Here is a 22,565-nt window from a genome sequence, read left to right on the forward strand (position 1 = left end):
AGGAATGATATGAGATCCTCACTTCGGGCTACTTCAGAAAGGGCTCTCAAGGTACAGGAGTTTGATCTAGTAGCCTTTAAGAGCAAAAGGTGATCGCCTTCCTTCACTCTCTATTCTTTGGTGTCAAAAACATCTCACAATCAGTATCACAACAGCACTACCACAGCTTTAAATACATTAATTTTCAGCACTGATACAAGAATAAGTACAGACATCTTCCTATTTTTACAAAAATTACAAACTCAAGCATTGCTTAAATCTGAATATCCTCATTGTAACGAGATTTTTTTTTCATGGAATATCCTTTCTTTGTCTCAATACTTGCTAAAATCCTAAGACAAAGAAAAGCCCTGAATTTTCTCTTTAAATGTTAAAGGACCTTGACACTGAGCACAGACTATCACCCATTACACTCACATGTAATAAATGCAAATGAGTGTTTTTTGCAATGTACAAACAGTCAAAATGATTTACACAAAGTACTCACCTAGTCCAAGAGCAGGGATTTAGGGAAATATCCCTGGGACCACTTCAGAGGTAATGCAAAGACTGAACTACAAGTTACCCCTGCACATTTGATATGAACATCTTCAGGCTCTCCAACCAATAGTGACAGCAAGTGCCACAGCCCAGTTAGGTACTGTATGAGAGGAGGGGGAACACCAGCCAGATTTATTTTACAGATATTGCCTGATAACTGGGTGCCAACTTCCAGTGTTGTGAAGAAAAGTTCCTGATTCTGTCATGCAGTGCTGCATCATTTATTTAATATACCTTTACCACATTGCCTTTCAATTTCCTTAAAATCCAGGTCTAAGGTACTCAGTTTAGTAAACTACATTTACATGCTAAGATTTCCAACCACCTTACACATTAGCCTGGTCTATAACCAGCTTTTACAAAAATCAGACATAGATGTTAGTTTGCTAGCCAAGAAACTAGGTCAACCATTGACTGAAATCCATGCAGACACAATCTCTGCAAACAAGCAGAAAAAGGCAGTGATGGTAGGGTTTTGTTTGGTTCATTTGGACTCTTCAACCTTTATCAGAACAAGGCTGATCTACAGAAACTCCAAGGAATTTCTTGGATGACTGTACTTTTTTAAATGGCACCTGAACAGATAATTAAGCCAACACTGAGCCCACAAGGTTGCAGCTTTAACAAACTCCATCTTCTGCCACCTTTTCTCCTTCCATCTCAATTCCCTGAAGGTCCCCTCTTTTTCACCTACCCTGTAGCTCCAGCTGGAGCACAACAGACCAAGAGCAAGAATGTACTGCAGAAGTCCTGGGTCAGCCATCAGCCAGGTCTCAGCTGCCTCCCAAAATTTTGTTCCTACTACCAAAGTACTGGGAATCACCACTGGCCTCAGCTGCCATGAGAAACTGCTTGTGTGGCTGTGCAAGTCTCTCCCCTGGCTCAGGGGTGTCACCAGTCATGATTTGTGCTGACGTTTTGGAGTTTTTTCTTGGTTTTTTACTTATTATAGAACTTTACTGCAGTACATTGTCCATACCTCCAGTCAGGGGGAAACAAAAGTTGCTACAGTAATGCCATGAAGAAGGTGTCTTTCCTGGAACTATGGATTATATTTTAAAAAAGTGGAATAAAGAAAGACATCATCTGTTCCTTAGCTAGCATACTGTTTTAGACAAAGAAAACTACCGTAAACCAAGAAGTTTAATATTTATATTAGCAACTTTGGTTTCCAAATTTGTATTGACTACAAATTTATTTTGGAACAACAGATGACAGGAATAACCATATTCAGACCTCTTAAGTGACAAAATGATTAAAAGTATCTATAAAAATGGAGAACCAGCAGTATTATCATCCTCTTATCCACACTTCTCCTGTTTGCACACCTGAATCCACCACCTCAAACTCTCCTCTGACACCAGCAAGGATACAGAGCATTTTGTTCTCATAACAAAAAAACATGGGGAAGGAACAATGGGATTTGATACTCCTTTGGACTGAGATGATTTAAATGAGAGGGTGGCTTACTTTAGTTGAAGTGACACACAAGATGTGATTACATGCAGTGTCTTTCCCATGAACCAGAACACTCTCACTGCTGTGCTCTCCCCGGCTGCCATGCACAGTACAGCAGCTCTGCACTTATTTAGCAACAATACAGAGCCCTCTGCTCCAAGTTCAGAACAGGAGAGCAGCCTACATTTCATGTTTCCTTCCTTCTGAAAGGTTGAGTCACATCCTTAGGTCTCCTTTTAGAAAGCTAAAAACCATGGTTAAAGAAAAAAAAAAAACAAAACCTTTAACAGAAAAGCCTTGCATTCAGGGGAAGATACAGAACTGCCAAAGGCCACAGCTCAATTCTTTGGCTCATCTTCTGCTGTGTCAGATAAGAGAACTGCACACCTTTTTTCCTGCTCAAAGCAAAACCTGTGCTCTTCACAGCCAGACAACTTTCTCAAAGGATTTCCAAGATAAATGAAAGGCGTTAACATTTATGAGTGAATAATGCAGACAAATTCCTCATTTGGAATACAAATTACTCCATTTACTGCATTTAAAATAAAATTTGAAAAAAACAAACCCAACCACCCTCACATGGGAGAGAGCAGACAGTTCAACTAGCTAGAAAGACAAAATCTTTTACACAGCAAGTTCAAAAGTATAAAATTAAGATCTGTATTTATTTCCTTTGCTATCTCTAGCACTTTAAATAAAATATTTTAAGCCAGGACTGCCAGAGATGAAACAGTTCTTGCCTTACTTCCTGTGCTCTACCAACAGCAACACCACTGGCAAACATGGGTAAATTCACTGGTTAAAACTACTACAAGCCCACAAGTTGTTTGTTTGAAGTCTGGACCAGTTTCACCAGCCTGTTTTGTGTGGCCCAACCAGTACACAGGCTGGGGCAAGCAGAGCTCTGAACTTAGCTAAGTCCAAGCTTTAGATGACTGCTTCTGTTTATGCAATAGACAACTACAGTTCTTTCCATCACACTGAAACAGATGGACCTTTTCACCTGCCCTGCACATCTGTATGACCAGAACAACTAAGCAACTGGGATTAGAGCATCTCACTCGACAAAAACAAAACCAAAACAAAACAATCTCGGATCAGCTGGTGCAGCTGTTTCTATCACATACTCCATCTACTGAATTCTGAAAAAATTATTTGCATATCCCAGAGTATTTAATATCGTGTGTTTAAATAAATATTTTATATTGATGTATTATAAATAGTATATTTACAAGTATTATGTAATAGAATATGCATAGCGAGACAGAAGCTGGTCCATGAGACAAATGCAAATATAATCATTTTCTTATAAATATGATAAGCACATAGAACAGATCCCCTATTACCAGGCAAATAGACCAGATAACACATTTCCATCTTTTCTGTTCTGGGTAAGTCAAAGGTACCAATATTACTGTTTCAATCTTTATATGTGCTGCAGTTTTCTATAAACACAGGTTAGATAAAATACATGGAAGTCAACAGCAAGAGGTGCAAGTCTCATTAAGGTGGGACAGTTCTGGGGCTGAATCTCCACAAGTGTTTTTCAAAATAACTTCTTTGAAGTGCAGCTAGCTATTAAAACAACAATGCAGCATGTTTCAAAACCATGACCATACTGTTTCTATTTAAAGATTAAATCAGTCCCACCACTTAAGGTACAGAGAGTCAGCTACTTGTCACAGGTGCTATAGGCAAAGGAGGAACTATCACTAAGTTTCCAAGCTGAGGACAGGGCTCCTGTTCCAGAGACAAACTTCACCTACAGGCTTCTTTTTGTAAGCAATCTACTAAATTTGGAGGAGGAAAGATATTGACTCCACCTGTCTAAAAAAAAAAAAAAAAAAAAAGACTTGCTCAAGAAAAACAACAAAAGCCAAGACAGATTTTTAGAATTCCTGCCATATAACCAAGAAATGCATAAATGTTTTCCAGTGTAAAATCTCAGGCAGTAGATGCTGAATTTAGTTCTTCTCAAATGATATTAGAAATGTTTGAAGTATTGACCTTGAAGATCAGTTGCACTGCAAAAGTAATTTTTTCTTCCCCCTGGAAGCACTGCTTTGGAAAAGAATGGTGTCTCACAAAGAAGAGAATTCTGCTTCTGCACTATAAACTTTACCCAGACCCAAAAGAAGTATTTGTCAGAAATGCAAACCAGACTACTACAGTCTGCCCCAATTACACGTACTGAGAAACCCTGAGAACCAGCATAAAGGAAGAAAGAAAAAAAAAAGAAAGGAAGCCATGTCCTATTCAACAAGGCATCCCCAATTCCAAAACACAGTTCAAAGAAAACCCCTCTGGACTCTTGGCCTGACTGGCCCTGAATTCAGAGCTGATAAACAGGCTCTTCATCAGGAGCAGGGGGCTTGGCACTAGGTGATCTTTAAGGTCCCTTCCAACTCACAGCATTCTATGATTCTATGAAAAATTCAAACAACTTCCTTTTCAGGCAGTTCTAGCCTCAGCTTTGCAGAGATGATTACAAATACTAATGATGCTAAATGAAAGAAGCAGGAGAATAACAACCAGACCTACTGTACTACTCAAACTCTACTAATAGCTCTTTTTTGTTACTCTAAACTTTCTGGCATAGGAGCATTCAGGGGAAGCACAAAGCAGAGAAAAGTATGGCTGGTAAGAGCAAAACAAAACACAAAGAATGTTATCTATGTCAGATATTTCCTGAAGTCCAAGCAAGAAGAGCCTTTTACGTAAGTGCTAAATAGAGGATAAGGAAGGACAGAGCAGTGAGAGTGGAGCTGTCCGAGCAGAGCTAAAACCAGAGCATGAACCCCACCTTGCAGTGAGTGACTTGTGTGACAGCACTGCCGGCAGGACACAGGCTCCACAGTTCCTCTAGGAGCCAGCCCTGCAGGAGCAGCCTCAGCAATTCCTGAGGCAGAGCACAGCTGACAGCAGCAAGGCAGAGATGATGTTACACACAATTACTGCCTGATAAGAGAGAAAATACTACTATGAGGCGCCCTCCTGCAGTGAAGGGCAGCACATGAAGTGTAGAAATTCATACTCTGGGACTGCCTAAGGCAAGGAGAAAAAAAATACCTTAAATAAACCAGCTTTAAATCAAGAAAAAAAGACACACAACACAAGTAGTTCAAAGAATTAGGGTATTTATAAAGCCCTATGATGACTGCTCAGACATATCAAACAAGGCTTTCACTCACTGTCTTCAATTTTTTTCTGTCTCTGGACTTTCAAAAAGTTGTAGCATGAGATGGAGCATTGTCCTTGAAAAGAGATACCCTGAAGTACCAACATAAAATAGCTTATCTTTCTCATTATTAAGTTATGAAGAAATATTTTGAACTGGGAAATGAAATTTGTGCTCATTTACAACACATGACAAAAACAAAACACCAATCCTTTGCAGAGGACAACATTTTACCAAGTAAATACATTTGGTTGTTTTTTTTTTGGTTGGGCTTTTTTTTTCAAACACTGATTCAGAACGAGGAAATAGATCATTTCTAAGCACAACAATTGTGCTTTTCACTTTAAAGAAAGCATCTGACTTTCAACTTCTTTTTTTAACATGCTAAAATGCTAAGACCAAAGATGACATGTTCTCTGAGGAAGTAAAAGCCATGTAACTGTGGAAGCTAAAGACAAATTGCTGGAACTTAGTGAGTGATTTTTAGTTCCTTCACTGAAGCTATGGCACATACATCAAAACCACAAAATTATGCAGTACTGAACCATTCTGGCAGTGTTGTAAATCCAACACATTGTGAGAAATTGCACTTTATTGTACATAGCATTTTTTATTTCCTGACAACTGTCAGCAACACAGAGTGCCCTGATGAGGGAGTGTGTGCATGCCTGTCCCCCGGCAGGGAGGACCTGCCCTCAACAGATGGAACATGAGCAAAGGCTGCATCACTTGTACACCAAAATAGGGGCTTAAAAATCACTGAAGTATTTTGACCAGCAATTAAAATATTAGTTTCCTAAAAGTACAGGTGGGTTCTACATCAACTCCAATTTGCTTTAGATACAAACTGCCCTGCTTGAGCAGTGTCTGGAGACACAATCCAGCTGACTCCCTGCAGTGTGCAGACACACCAAGCAATGGGTGCACATGTGGTGTTACACATTTATACAGACTCAAAACTGTGCACACAGAGAGTAACCAAGATACAAACTATATCACTTTATTGAATTCCATCCTCTGGAGACAGATGGCTTTTGACTTGCTTTTTTTCATTAGGTTGGGTGGTGTTTTCCCCCTTTTAAAATAAAGTTTTATCATGACTGTACTTCCTTTTCTTTCTAGTGCTGCTACTCCAGCTCTCTCCTGACTCACCCACACGTAGCTGTGCTTCAGCATGTTGCAGTTCATGTTCTTTTATAAAGTGTCACTACAATTCTTACTTGAACTGGAGAGACTTAAAGTGAATAAATCCACCCACAGAGGTAAAGGTGGGCCGAGCTGACAGATCACATAACTAAACACACAAAAAGCCTACATAAGGCCAGAAACAGCACCTGGGGTTCTAATGGTTTACAATCTTTGTTTATGTGTCCTTTTCCACATGAAAGCACCTCAGGTCTAAAGACCAATGTTTGTCACATTCCCAATATCACATCAGAAGCCAGCTGTGCCTCTAAGAAACCCAGACTGACTCTTGAGTCAAAAGCGCTCCCATGACCATTCCCTTCTCCGAAGAGAGATTTGCTACCAATGAATGCCACACTATTCAAGAGAGAGCAAGTTTCCACCACATTTTTCTATAGCAGAAGTATTTCTAGTCCTCCAAGCTGAAAAGCTGGTCAGCCAAATATTAACTGAACATAAGCCAACATAAGAAAAGGCAAAACATCACAACTCTACCAGGAGAAGCTACTGGTCTTTTCTTTATCAAGGAATAAACACTTATTTCTTTTTTTCTTTTTTTTTTAACTATATAGTTTTCTAACCAGAATGTACTTAATTCATAGTATTTGTCTTTGAAAAAGAAGCTTCCAAGAAAAACTGAGTGATGAGCATGAGTCAAAATAAAAACAAATAAAAAAATTCTAAAACCCACACAAACAAATCATCAAAAACCCCAAGAGGGTAGCAAAAGCTTTTTTTACCACTCCTTCTACTGACAGAACAAACAGCAGCTTTGTAGCTCTTACCTTGGTTGATACAGTTTCTTTTCTATAGAGAAACTCAAGAAGCCACAAGGGTCTCCAAAACAGAAAGAACTTATGAGTGCAGTGGTGACAGCAGGACAGAACTGTCTGTCAAATTAAACAGATAAGCTGAGCAATGTGGACTCCCACCTGAAAAGGAAATACAGCTCATCCCTCCTTCCCTCCTCATGAAGCAGAAAAAGGAATTCATTGCCCACAATTCTGTTAATAAAGCTGCAACAGCACTCCAACGTCTCCACAACACTTAAACACCAAGTAGGTGTCTTTGCACAGCATGTGCCAGTTTGGCCCCAGAGCTGTGTGAATACAGCACAGGGAGGGAATGCATCAAGACCAAATGCTTCACGGAGCTACAAACACCAGGGTACAAATTCTCCAGAGTCACCCAATGCCGGAATTAACACTTCCTCATTTCTCCCAGCAAGCAACACAGTTACAAAAGCAGAAACTAGAAACAACTTTGCCTTTTTGAATGGCCATGTCCTGCTGTGCCAATAACCAGGATCTAGAGCAGTGCCTTGTTCTCCAGTTCGATTAGGGCAGCTACATGACCAAAGAGACCACAAAGACAAGAAATAAGTGTGATGTTAGAATTCTTTATTAAAAGGGAATCACAGGAAGAGAAAAGTAGCAAGTTCTATGGGGATGTGGCTGCAATATGTAAAGCAGTCAAAAAAAAGTCAGGTTACAGTCATCTCTAACCATGCAAAACTATCTGAACTTCTCTGTGCCTTCGCTCCTCCTGTGAAATAGGAAGCAAACTACTTCCTCATCTCACTAGACCATTCTGATAATAAATAACCTTACAGAAAGCAGCACCACTGTCCATGAGGAAATTAACTGCTCCTCTGGAGCAATCTAGCAAGAGCATGGTGCAGCCAAAAGCAATGAAGACACACCATTGAGCACTGTGTTGGTGGAACTAGCACCAGACACCTGGGGCAATGAAGCAAGGTACTAATGGAAGAAATGCCCTAAAATACGTATTCAAGGCTGCTTGCTTTCTGCAACTTCTGCTTTTGAGCACTGCTTTGCAGCCAAATAGTATAAATTCTTAACCAGGAGATGAGCCCAGACAATTCATCCTTGTAACTACATAGCTCATGACCAGAATCAGAACCATTTGCTCACAACAACAATTTTTACCACTCAGAGATACATATTAAGCTAAAGTGGTAAAGACACATTGGATACTACTGGCAATGGACAAAATTCTGTTTATTTCAATGTAGTCCCTTCCTTGCAGATTTTCTAACTCTGCTTTTACCTTCACAAGTTCCTTGTCCAACAGACCTCTCTGCCTTCTTTACAAAATCCTAGCTTCTACCCTTACTACTCCTGTCTGCCTTTCCCTGCCCATCAGCTCTCTTTTATGCATTTTCTTTGCCCTGCAAGTCCCATTTTCCTAGATGTCCCCAGGATGGTGGGTGAGAGGCAGCATCATTCCCACACACTCCCTCAGTACTGATCAATACTTTCCACACAGCCAAAGAGCCCACAACCCAATCTCTCTGCTAGACTATCATCAAACCTGGGCCTAACTCAGTCCCAGATCCTAATTAATCTTCTTCCTTGCTTTCAATTCAAAGCAAATTGCTCCTCCTCCTAGTTAATTGCCATCTCTCCTCACCTCAGCTGTCCTCTCCATCCAAACCCATTTCTTCTTCCATGCCTGGATACATGTTTATTAGAGCATGAGTCTGCACAGGACTGTAATGGGGTCAAACTGAGGCCCGTTCTGGACTGGGGACAGGGAGAAAAGCAAAGCTGGAGGCATCAGCCCTGCAAAAACACTCTGCTCTAAAGCAGAGGCACACTAGAGTTATTTGAAGAGCTGTCAAATTTTAAGACTCCCATTACAACATCTGTTCCCAAGCTTCACTTTTGGCAGTTACTGAAGTAGTTTGACTGAAATTCCTTTGAAAACCTGACACAATATTAACATCAATATTATGTCACATTCAAAATATTAGGTCTTTATCAATAGTGTCTTACACTGCCATTTACTACACTGCCAGTCACAACTACAGTGAGTTTCCTACAGGGACACAATTCTCCCCCACATTTATTAAGAAGCCAGAGTTACAGAATAATGGTGAATTTCCCCATAAAAATTTTGAACACTGCTAAAACCATAAACTTCAGAAGAGATAAGAAATCAACTTGGGCTTTGTTATACTAGTTGAAAGTTCTTGTAGGATTGTCCTCCAAACTTCAAGGTCCTTTAACTAGATTATGTTATTCTGTTACTCCTTGAAAGAAATGATTTCTGAATTAATTAGTTCTGAACTCTGAGATGCAAAGGTAAGAACAGAAAAAGCATTTACTATTTTAGTGCTTAGGAGAACATGACTTTAGTCAGTTATACATGAGAACAAGTAAAGTAGCCATAGCAAAAAACTTCAAAACCATCATTACAATGCAATTGCCAGTTCAGCTGACAAATCCACATCTCCTCACACAGAAGCAGGAAATCTAAACTCCAAATCAATTAACTGCTTCCACAAGCAACCCTTACACAATGCTCTCTCTTGTCTGTATGATCTTCATTTATGTAAAAGGTCAGCAATTTTATCTTTGAAATGAAGCCTCATGGAGTCTAGTGGTTACTTATTTCACTTCCACCTTTGAAGGGAACAGTTTCAAGTAACCATATGTCTCAGCACATAAAAGGTGCAAATACAACAAGAAATTAACTGTCATTTCATGCTCAGAATGCATTTTGCCTAAGAATTTTCACTTTCAAGGACACTGAACAGGAAGGTTGTGTTTAAACGACAACAAACTCATCCCCCCCCAAAAAAAACCCCAAAAAACAAACAAAAAACCTAAACACCCACAAAACAACAAAAACTCTGCGATGACTGCATTTTTTATTAATTCTTATACCTTTTTTTCCCCAGAATAACAGTGCTAGAATTCAGAAGACTGTCTGGTTTTTGGTGTTTTTTTTTTTTTTTTTAATTATTCAATAGAGGGTCAAACTGATTTGTACATCAGAGGCTGAAACAAACACCTTTGTTGTGCAACACAAAAAGGCAAGAAATCTGTTTCCCTGAGGATGTTACCCTCAAGACTGCTGTAATAAAAAGGAGAAGGAGCCATCATCCATTGCCACACCTGACTAGGAGAATATGCAATTAGATCCAACTTTTGAAGTTATTCAACTGCTACAGCCACTAGACACAGAAACGGGGCTTTCCAGTCATCTAATTTACAACTAGGGCTCCTAGGAGCTCATCTATTACCTTGTGTAGTACACCAGAAAAAGTTACTCACGCTAACACTCCATTTAATTTAATCATCTAGGACTGCAGGAGAACCAGAATTGCCTCATGGCTGAATTTAAGAGTCTTTTGAACTACGCCAGTTAAACAGAATTTGCTCACAGAACTGCCTCCTGCTACCGGGGAACATTTAAGCCCTGTAGTCTGAAGTAAAAAGTGCTTTTAAAATGTATCTAGGACAGTGTTCTGCTGCACTTTTCTTATATATAAAGTGATTACCAATATAAGATTTTTTTTTGCCTGGTGGACACCAATTTCAGGTAAAGCATTTGCTGATGGAATCAGCCTCCCAGATAAGTGCATTAACTGCCTACAGGACCAAGCTTTAGGTTTTGGTGTGGGTGGCAGACAGAAGGCCTGTTTTGCAAGGCAAGCTATTTCTGTAGCTACAGCCACACCAAACTGAAAGCACTGAAATCTCACAAGCTAAGCTGTCCCAGACCCAGTCACACTATTTGCACAGGGACCACCTGGGAATCCCAAGTGCTGCAGATATAAGCCAGAGAATCAGTCCAACACTTCGTAATCAAGACCACAAACCATACAGCCTTTTCACTGAACAGGAGTAGAAGAATAAAAATACATCCTCCCATACAAACATTATTACAGAAAACTAGTTTTACACACGTGAAGATTGTATATAAGTACAGTCTCCTCATTTCAGAGATATTTAGTCCCCAATTTTTCCTACAGTCCTGCAATGATTTAATGTAGTAGGGAAAAAAAAAGGCAGGTGTGGTCAGTCAGACGCCATACCCCAAATGCAGCATCAGAACTTTAGGTTAGTGCAAAGAAGGTAAAAAACAGCCTTTCCCAAGACACAAAAATTAGTCAATGCTTTAGGTATTGACATTTGTATGGGTACTAGAATAATAAAAATTCATTTTCTAGGTGCTGAAAAAGCAATCCTAAAAATCATTCAAAGATAATAAGTCTGGAACCAAAAACACTTTTACAAATCAATTACATGAACAACATTAACATTGTGAGAGTTAACCAGAAATCAATTACTAAACATTTCATCAATATCACCATATGCAAGAGCAACAGTAAATGAAAAGGGCAGCATAACCAGACAATAAAGGTTATAACAACAGATCTGAGTTCATAAGCCACATAAACATACTGAGCATGACAGAGTCAGTCCTTACCTCACAACCATGACTGTCTTACAACTATCCTGAAATTCAAATGATCATGAGTGAAAGGCCAAAGACTGCATCATTTTCCTTACACCTTTCAATTATGCTTTGCCTGTAACTAGTTTCACTGTTTCCACAGTGAAGGTACTCTCTGTACATCAGACTTTCACGTGACAGAGAGGACAAAATGCCATTTCTAAAAAGCAGAATGCAACTAAAACCACAGGGGATGGGGAACACAGGAGAAAGTGCTGCAGCTAAAAATACTTTCAGCTTTACCTAGTCAATTCTAAAACTGCTCATTGTTTGTCATTGGTTTCTGTTAAGCTCTGCTGTTTATATGACTGCAATACATGTATCCCCAGTAAGCACTGGAAGTGCAAATGTAAAACAGTGCCTATGTAAGAGCCTATTGCTCTCAGCAAATTTTAGACAGTTGGAAACACTCTGCCAGCTGCAGCAGCCAACTTGTGGCACTCGAGAGAACATTTCTGAACCACAGACAGGGGGAAACTGAGGCGATTTCATAAGAGATCCTGAAATTAAAGGCAATCAAATTAATCCCTGTCTTTGTAAACATGAAGAGAAATGCAGATTTCTCTACATTGGGTAGAGGTGTTAAATTTTCCATGATCACAAGGAGTATCAGTATTTTCTTATACTGATACTCCTTAACAAAGTTTCTATAGCCATAGATTAATAACAGAGGAAAATTTAAGAGATGTGCAAGAGGACCATCCATTTACTTAAAGTGCTCTCGATATATGCAAACAAATGGGAGTAGAAAAGACATCAAATAGTACAAGTGGCCAACATTAACAGCTGGAAAATTATTTGAAATAATTCTTACCCTGCCTAACTGATGCGCATATTTCAGGTGCCACAGCTAGCAAGCAGGGCCAATGCTTCAGTACTTAACTCTTTCCAACCCAAGCAGAGCTGCCTTCATATCCCCAGTCCCCACACTCCCATCACCTCTGAAGCCATGCTGACAGACTGCAGGGGTTCAGTTGGACCAAAATGACCACCAGGATGACTCTCTGCATCCTGGCTCCAAGCACAGGAGTTGGCACTGACATCCAAGCCTTGTGTGCATTCAGCACATACATTCACATAAGCTGCATGCCTTGCCTGTAGCACATTTGCTTGACAGCTGATAATCCATGAGATGCAGTTTGACAACACTCAAAATATTTCAGCTTTGAAGATGTATTTTCAAAGATTTTTATGATTAATGTGTCTCATAAAACTGATTTGTAATGTATTCAGGGTAGTTAACATTACCTTAAGGAACAGGAGTAATTTTTCTCACTTACGCCCATCTATATCAATGACAGAAACTCTTGGTATCATTAAAGAGAACAAGCCTGTAGGTGGGACAGGCAAAGGTGACAACCTTGACTTGTGCCATCATTTCCTAAAAATCACCAACCAAATGAACTAGAACAGCCACACACAAACCTGCTTAAAAAACAAATCCAACTCCTTGCACACAGGCTTTAATTTTGCCTGTCTCCACTACATCAAGACTTGCACTGGTTCCATCTATGCCCCCAGCTGGCAGGCAGGAACAAGAAAAAGGGGACTGCAGGCTGTTTGTGTGTCTGTGTTCTCCAAGATACACAGTGAGAGGAAAAAAATTCTGCATTTATGTTTGCCATGCCAAGGCAGCTGCAGAAATCCAAAGTGGCCCCTACATATGCTTTTCCAAATGACAGACAATTTCTGTTACTGTATTACTCAATAATTCGGCAGTTTGCAATACAAATATTCCCTGCCCTTCTGTCTCTTTACAGTATTAATTCCAAGTGTTTAGTAAGCACTGTTAGAGGTCTGGTGACAGATACCTTAAGGTGCCCCCATAAGTGTCTTTAAATACTGCATTCAATTAATTTAACAATCGATTCTTTTGGAAATATATATAACTACTGCTAGACACAATAAAAATGGATTCCTTTTTTCTCTTTATCAAGAGAAAGACTCACACAAAACCCAGATAAAGGGACAGGATAGTTTTGTATGCAAGAAGAGAACTGGCTGACACCAGGTTTCCACAGCCAGAGCAGGGAAGGCTGTCACAGGAAGAGGCAGGGACTTTCAGAAGACAAACTCTTCTATAATCTGTCCCCTCAGGTGGCCCCAGCTAAACTGCAAACAAGGAAGAAAATCTAGAGCACCTGATGACAAATGGAAGTTGTATAACAGATGGGATCAAATTCATTCCTTACTTTCATATAATCGTGGCACTTCTTGACAGGGATATTTTAAAACAATCCTGGGATCACTTCTTCCACAGCCCCTGCTCTCAGACAGCTAATATATGCAATCACAAATCTGACAGTCTGACTGGGATAAAAAGCTATCTTCTCTCCTACTCAAAGCTTCTGTTTCAACAATAGAATACTCCCTGCATGCCAGGCAAGAAACAATCCAACTTCATGTAACAGCAGTATCTTATTCATGTGGTTTAGGATTTTGCTGTTAAGCTTGCCACACAGAACCAAAGATATATTCTGCAAAACAACACACCTTGCTGAACAAAGATATCTGTCAGGGGGAAGCTTTTAAGTTTGAACCCATGTTCCAACCTTGACAACAGTAATCTCAGGCTGCCCAACATACAACCTACAGCAAAAAATGCTGATTAACTAAAAGCTGTATTTAAAGTCCAAGCAGAGCACAAAGAAAGAAAATTCTACGTCAGTGAGGGGGGAGAGAATTTGAGCAAAAGAGACTTTGCAATTTTTACCATTACAAACAGTAATAAGGAAGAACCCAGATTATCAGATCAATCTAGAAAATGCTTTACTGGTTTGAAGATTAACATACATGCTAATGTACACTTGTATTTCCATATTATGTTACCAGAAACTCAGAATGACAGATTTTAAATGTTAGTAATACTCCACTATCACAGCAGTATGACAGCTGTCACACTGTTGCTGACATTTGGATCCTGGATGCTGATGCTATGGAACAGACAGAGAAAAAAAACTTTAAAAACCTTCGTAACACACAGTCTCTTGCTTTATTCAGGGTCTCAAATGTTTCTGTGAATAAACTTCTTGTATTTTTTTACCAAGTGAGATATGACACCAGATTAAAAAGTAACAATAAATTAAGTTGCAGGCATCCTTATCATTGAATTACATGGGAGAAAATTATAATGGAATTAAAATTTGATTTTATCGGCTATATAATGAATAGGTTAGAAACAACACTCTCTTGTTACAGACTCCAAATTCACCTTAACCCCACCTGGAATCAGAGCCCCAGCATCACCGCGCTGCACACAAACCTGCAGGATACACCCTACCCATGACAAATTTGGCACCGTATTCCCAATCCCCGGATTCCGCTTAACCCGCGGCATGTTCAGCCGCACTCGGGAGCACTGCGGATGTCCCTCCAGGACCTCTCCTCTCCCGTTATCCGTGAGCGCTGTCAATCCATCCCGCATCCCGGGGAGCCGCCCGCACCCGCACCCGCACCGGGCACGAACCGGACCCGGTGCCGGCCACGGGGGCAGGAGCCGCCGGGGCAGCCCGGGGCAGGGCGGCCGGTCCCCGGTGCCCCGCGTGGTTCCCCGGCGAGGGAGCAGCGGCCGCCGCTTCCCCCGCGCCCCGGGGCCCCTGTCGGCGTGCGGGGGAAAGCGGCGGCGGGACGGGAGAAGTTGCGAAGCGCTGAGGAGCGGGGAGAGCAACAGCTGGAGCCGGGCGGGGAGCGGCGGCCCCGCGGGAACGGGGCGGGGGTCGCGCCGCCGGCGCCGAGGGAACGCGAGGGATGCAGCGGCGAGCGCCCCGCCCGGCCCCTCCCGCCCTCCCGGCACTCACCGAGCCGCCCCGCGATGCGGGACCGGGATCCGGAGCGGGACCGGGATCGGGAGCGGAGCCGGAGCCGCCGCCTCCCCCGCTCGGCCGGAGCAGCGACGGAGCGGCGCGCGCGGGTGCCGGGAGCGCGCCGGGAGCGCGCGCGGGCGGCGGGAGCGCGCGCGGGGAGGGGGGAGCGGGGGAGGGGGGGGAGCGGCCGCACAGCACCGCGGGCACCGGCCGTGCGGGCGGGCGTGCGCTGACCCGGATGTACCGGGGGGGGGCGGCCAGCGGCAGGTGACTGCGCAAGCGCGCCCAGCCGCCAGCGCACTGCGCATGCACCTGCTTCGACTCCCAGTGTCTCGGGCACGGGCGGGGGAGCGAAAGAGAGGCGGGCGGGCGGGTGAGGCCGCGAGTGGGGCAGCCCCTTAAAGGGGCCGCGGTGTTCCTTCAGCGCCGGGCACAGCTCATTAACTCAGTCAGCGTCAGCCATCGGTGCTTGAGCAGCCGTGCGGGGCCGGGGCTTCTCTGGGGCCGGGCTCGGGGATTGAAGTGTCTGCAGTTGGCAAAGGCAGGGTGGGAAGGGAGATGGGGTGCTCCTTTTGTGGGAAAAGTGGGGCTGATGATTCAAAGCCGTTCAGAAATGTCTTCCCAGGTGGATCAAAGCAAAAATAAATAATTGTAAAAAATGTGGAAAGTTCCATCCCTCAGTGAGCACTGCCAGAACCCCATACCATTGCACTCAGGCTGATCCAGGAATGCTTTCCACCTCCATCCTCGCAAAAATTCAAAAGACATGCAAAATATGTTTAAAAATCACAAAAAAAACAACAAAACAAAACAAAACAAAAAAACAAACAAACAAAAAAAAAAACAAAACAAAACAAAACAAAACAAAAAAACCATGGGGTTATGGGATCATTTATCCTGGAGAAAAAAGGAACCTCAGGAGCTCAGGAGGTACCTTATGGCTTTCTACAGCTCCCTGACAGGAGCTGGTGGGGGTCGGTCTCTTCTCCCAAGTGACAGAGACAGGACAAGAGGAAATGGCCTCAAGTGTCACCAGGGAAGGTTTAGATTGGATATGAGGGAAAAGATTCCTCTTAGAACGGGTTGTCAAGCATTGGAACAGGCTGCCCATAAAAGTGGTGGAGTCGCCATCACTGGAGGAGTTTAATATACATGTAAATGTGGCACTTGGGGTTGTGGTTTAGTGGCGACTTTGCTAAGAGTTTATGAATGGGCTCAATGGTCTGAAAGGTCTTCTCCAGCATAAATAATTCTAAATTACTCCAAACACAAAACCATATTTTAAGAACGTCCCATGGACTTAATTATGGGCTTTCTGTGCAGGGTCAGGATTTGGACTCAATCTTCCTTGTGGGTCTCTTCCAATTCAGCATATTCTGTGATTCTCTGATTTTATGAAGGTTTCACCTTCTATATCTCACCCTGGATTTTGGTATCCTCACACAGGGACAAAGAACACCCTGAACTGCTTCTCCTCTGTGCATAAATTTGCCAAAGCAGAGGGATTGCACAATTACCTAGTTTCAGGGCTTGCTGCTTCAGTAAAATTCCATGTAGACCTACTTAGAAAGAAAACAATTAAAAGTTCTGCTGGTTTTGTTTTGCCTTTGTTTTGTTTTGGGGTTTTTTGTTTGTTTGTGGGGTTTTTTTTCCTTGAAGTAACCTGGAATCTAGACAATGCTTGTCTAAATTTTGCCATGCAGTCTCCTCTGGCCTCCTCACTGAGCTGTTCTAACACCAAGGGCAGTTCACAGCTCGTTCAGTGAGGCTGCACCGGGAGTGGTTCAGAGACCAGCGGCAGCCAGGCAATGCAAAACCTGCACCCTCCAATAGTAAAACATTATCAACACAGCTCTAATCAAAGGGTATTTCTCAGTCTAAAAGAGACAAATCAACCACTCCAACCACTTCTACTAGTTCCTCTTCAAAGCCTGACAGCAGTTTGTTAAGTGACAAATATAGTGAATATCAGGTACTTCTAAGCCCACTGAGAAAGCACAAAAATGGAAAATAGCTCAGAGATTTATTTATATGTCAATGTATTTCTCTTTTTATTATCATACCTATGTATATGTTGACTTAATCTGATAAACTTAGTTTGTCTTTAACTTATTAGGATTCAAGATATATGAATTGATTATAACAACATTAAAGTATTCTAGCTAAAGGAGTACCCTGGGATATGAAGGAAGCCATTTGTGAGTATAGTTCAGCTGCAAAACCTGTTTGGTGAACTCAAAAGAAATCACCACACTTGAGTTTTGGTCCTTGGGTAGCAGTCAGGCAAGACCAGGGCTGGTGCACCACATACCTTCAGCTAAGCAGGGACAAGGGAATGCTCAGACAAGCTCTGGAGGCTCTGAGAGGTTTGTACAGACTGGAGCAAACAGAGGAGATGTTGAAGAAGAGATGAAAAAAGATTTCCACAGCAGCACCTTCAGCAGAATGACGGAAGTTCCAGTTCTGCTGTGTGCAATTTGTGTAGTGGCTGAACAAATGCTTGACATGGCTTTTCACTTCTGCCACAGAAAGGATTTTTTTGCAGTGGATACAAATTTTGAGGTGTGAATCGATGCACACTCCTTCCTGAGATGAGGCACCACATCCTCATCTTCTCTAAAGTCTGCAGGGCTTTACAGGTCTGTGTGCCAGGCAGGAGGTGACCCAGGTTCCACTGAACTGCACTCAAGGGAAGCAGGATTGTGCTCTGAGTTAATATTGGACTTGTTACCATTTGGGCTTCATAGAAACCAGGAGTCTCACCTGTTGTACTATAGAGCTTTGTCCTTCTGCACAGAACTAAAGAGCTACACACAACCAGCCTCAGGGATGAGCAGTTGTTGTTCCTCATAACATTATAAAGCACTTGGGGCTTGGCAGGGTGGGGTTGGACAAAGAAAATTCCCTACTGAAACCATGAGCAGGTTTATCATAATATATAGTCCTCAGTGTTCTCCAAAATTGTAAGATACCTTTGATTTGGATCTCACATCTTTCACAAGTACAAGAATGCCCAGATGCTGAGCATCACTGATGCTTAACAGCAGTTGCACACTAAGACATCCACATCCCACATAATAATTGAAGCATAAAAAATCATTGAACACTGTGGAAAATGCTGCATGACTAAAAAATCCAGCAATTTTCTATTAGTTCTGCCTTCACTTTTAATTTCTTAATTGCTTCTTCTGAATGCAAAATTATTTTACCAGGTTATCACTGCAATAAATATTAAAACTCTCTCCAAAAAAACAAACCCCCAAAACAACAACAATAAAACAGAATCAAAGACTGTATTTTTTTGTTAGTATCATAGAATAAGAGAGTGGTAACAGAACTGTTCCTATTCTGCTAAATGCCTGAGGATTTTGTTAGTTGGTACCAGGTAGGTATATCTGACAGGAAAGAAAACAGGTCAGAGCATTTTCATTAAGAAGAGATTAATAAGCTCTGAAGTTACTCTTGGATGTATTTGTATTGCATATCTGTGGGTATATACCAGTGACAAAAGATGACTTGACTTTATACACGGATGGCCAGATGGACAAATAAAGCCACAGGAGCAAAGCTGCCCTTAGGTGCCAGGCACTGCTGGAATACTTGGGTTGCTTTTCAACCTAATGGTAGCCCAGGGGAGAGAGTCCAAAGGGAAAAAGAAGTGACCATCACCCTGGCCATGTGTACTCAGCAGGGACAATGGAGGGCCCTGACCACTGACAGCAGCCCTGTTTGTTCTGGGGGGGAGGACAGCAACAGCTCTTCCATTACATGGATGGAAATAGAAAGGAAACATCCTATGGCTAAAGATTATTCTTTTAAAGAAATGGTTAAAGACGAAACTTCTTATGGAAAATGTGAAGAATGAAGAAATGCAGCTTTGCAGGGCTCCTTGTTAGGGCTGTGGCTCATGGCACCTTTCAGTTCAGATAAAACCAACGTCAGGTTTTGCCCTCCCCTGCCCAGATTTCCCCACATTCTCAAGTGGCACAGTAGTAGATGAGAGAGTGCAGAGGCAGTCACATTTATACCACAGAGTCCTCCAGGGCTTTCACTGAGATAGTACAAATCCTCTGATATGAATGTCGCTCTTCAGAATATAAACAGTTGTAACAAAATGTGAACGATATACATAAATTTCCAGAAACGCAGACAAAACAAAAAGCCAAGGTCAAATCACTTCATAAGGATCCCTGAAGTGCTTCCAGATACTGTCATGCCAGAGTTAGAATGTTTTTTACTTGCATGGACACAGGCACTCACAATCTCAGAATGCCTCCCCTCCCCCCCTTCAAAAAAAGGTCATTTGGATATTTGGGTGGCAAGTGAGAAAACTGAAATGCTTCTGGAGTTCAGTCTTTTTACGCTGGCAGACCTGGTGAAATCCTGTCATTTCCTCATGCTATGCCCCAGTCACTTCACGTGACTAATTGCATCAGTCATCTCCTCTTCTGCCATTACAAGGTCCAAGATTATTTCAGAGTTTGCTCATCTGGTGATGCAGTTGTTCCTCCTATGATCAGCATGGCCCCTTCATGTGGGGAGCCTCAGCTAAAACACACAGCATGCTCTCAATTAATGAACACTTCTTTAAGTCAAATAACACAGGAAGGTTCAGTGCCCTGTCAGTTGGACTGTGATTGAGAATAATGGAGATTTTACAAAATAAAGCTCTTTTTTTCACATTTTGACATTTTGCTGCCTTACCTCAAAAATGTAGCTCATCTATATGAGAGACAGGGAAGAAAAAGGAAGGAAAAAGAGAAAATGTCAGGTGTTAAGCCTGCATTAGAAGAAGATTACAGACCAGTAAGCATAGAGGAAGGTGGAAAGAGGAACTGCAGCTATTTTAATCATGTTTTATCTCTACTGGAAAATAGAAAGATAAATTAGAGTAGTAGACCTGCTGCAGAATAGAGGAGAACACAGTATTAGACTCTGAGATCTTTAAGCTGCTTATAAAAGTTTGTGAAATACAGAATTTCTCCAGTGATCTCACATGGACTCCATTGCACTGACAAACCTTTGAGTGGCTGCAGTGGTGAACCTGTGCTGGTAGCACACTGGCAAGGGAAGAGGCCTGCAAAGCACCTAAGATAATCCAGCATCACCAAGTTTAGGAGGTCATGGCCACAGACTGCACTTCTGAACTTACAGCACTCAGTGGAGGAAAAGGCCCAGATGCCCCTGTGTGTCTGTGCTTGGGGAATAGAAAAGCTGTGATCACCTCAGCAGGTGCTGAGTCCATCACCTTTGCTCATTTCAGAGGTGCCTTTCTCCAGCAAAACTCCTAAATGTCTCTGTAAACTCCTAAATGTCACTGTATTTATTCACTCTGAGTAGCAGTCAGTGCTACTAAAAAGTGAGGGCTTCACCAAGTCAGAGGAGGCTGCAAATCAGGTGCTGTAGAGTGGCAGAGTTTCACTTGACCTCCCTTTAGCCCCAGTCAAGCCAGTTTATTAAACAAAGTAAACCCCCAGGGCCACAGGAGGAAATAAAATATATATGTGAACTGGAATTTTCTCACAAACATTATCTTTTCTTTTTCTTCTCTTCCCCACTGAATTTTTCAGATCAGCAGCATAATAGTATTCAATTAATGGACAGAATCAATGTTTCAGAGAACAGGGCAGACAATGTCCCAGAGAGTTAGACTGTCTCATGGCTCTCTGGAAGAGAACCCAGCTTTTTGTTTTGGTTTGATTTGGGAGTTTTTGACACAGTTGTGCTGCCCTGATGGAAACAAATATTCATTGATCTCATTGAGATTTCTGCCTACCTCAGGAACATGAGACTGGTATTTTACTTTGATCCCATCCTTTGTCGTGATGTAATCATTGCAGGGATTTTGTTTATTGGTGGGTGGTTTTTTTTTTTTTTTTCTTTTTCCCCAAAGTGCTTAATTCATTTGTTATTAGAAGCCCTCAGAAGAGCATTTGGCTCATAAGTGATTTCTGGGCTGTGTCTAGGTGTTACCAAGGGATGTTGTCAAGAGACCATTTCACTTTGCCTCAGCTGTTTCCTCTGCTACAGCTGTTCTTAGTTTCCACTTCACATCACAGGGGAAGTTGCAATCTTCTGTTGGGGAAATAGGTAAGTTAATGAAAGCACCTCAGGGAAGGGCTCTGCAGAGCATCAGTCTCAGGGGACAATTACAAAATTCAGTGAGTAAACATGGACTTCATGGAACAGTGTTAGGCACTGCTGGGCAAGACACGAGCAAGGACAGCATCTCAGGCTGCACAGGATTGTTCCTTGAGCTCCAGTGGCACAACCACGAGCTGAGGGGCTCAGCACATCACAGCACTGCAGGGTCACTGTTGCTGCTGTTCTGCCCTTGTGCCACTGTTACAGTTTGAAAGGACCTGAATGTTTGGTCCCGTCTGAAAACTAGAATTCAATTTAAATCAAAAATCAAAACCTCAACTGGTTCTGCAGCATTCACTTGAACTTCTATAAACAAAATTTATCTTTGTGTGTGATCTAAGTGATATTGAGTGCAAGGCTACTGAATAATGAGAGAAAAAATAGACTATGATTTAGTTACTAACTCACCAACTGCATCTACCTCTTTAAAATTACACTGTTTTGATGCAGTCATCTGTTGTATACCTTTATAATTCTGCTGTTTCACAATGCCATCAATATGCTCCAAAGAGCAGCAGACATTAAAATCATTTTAGTGTACCAAATTGCTGAAAAGAAACCCTTTTCTCATCAGTACACACATTTTCTTGCAGGTTCTCCCATGACCTCATATGCAGTGGTTAGGTAGCACTCTTTTTCTGTGGGATAAGAAATTCCCAGTCACCTATCACCCTCATGGCAGGCATGTTTGGGTTATGAAGCAGAATCTTTGAGCACAATCGTTTTAAGATGCCTGGGTAGCTCGAGGGACAGAAACAGAGTCCTTACTGGTCCCACAAGCACAAGTCCCTCTAGCTGCAAGGAAGAGTTTGCTAGCAGAGGAAATGGAAAGCCAGGACTTTCCTGTGCTATAATCTGTGAGAGACAGACTGGGTGCAGATGAACACTTCCATGAAACAAAGCATTTAGGCAGGCACTTAAACACTTCCTCTGCTGAGGAACTGCAACACTGCACACCAGACGTCTTTCTCTTCCTTTTTCCTGAGCAG

General features: G+C 42.0%; 1 protein-coding gene across 4 annotated transcripts in view; it reads right to left on the reverse strand.

The window, feature by feature from the left end:
• The window catches only part of CYRIB (CYFIP related Rac1 interactor B), a 97,023-nt gene that overhangs the window by 60,511 nt on the left and 13,947 nt on the right, over positions 1–22,565 (reverse strand). For 2 of the 4 annotated variants that reach the window (XM_058022706.1, XM_058022681.1), the window contains exon 1: positions 15,427–15,542. The exons of 1 other annotated variant lie outside the window; for it this stretch is intronic. The gene's annotated coding sequence lies outside the window, so the exon portion shown is untranslated. Of the gene's footprint in view, positions 1–15,426; positions 15,544–22,565 lie in introns of those variants that run through there. One more of the 4 variants, XM_058022689.1, reaches the window with a different exon arrangement.

This window comes from Melospiza georgiana, chromosome 1 (genome assembly GCF_028018845.1).
Source record: "Melospiza georgiana isolate bMelGeo1 chromosome 1, bMelGeo1.pri, whole genome shotgun sequence".
NCBI classification, from domain to species: Eukaryota; Metazoa; Chordata; class Aves; order Passeriformes; family Passerellidae; genus Melospiza; species Melospiza georgiana.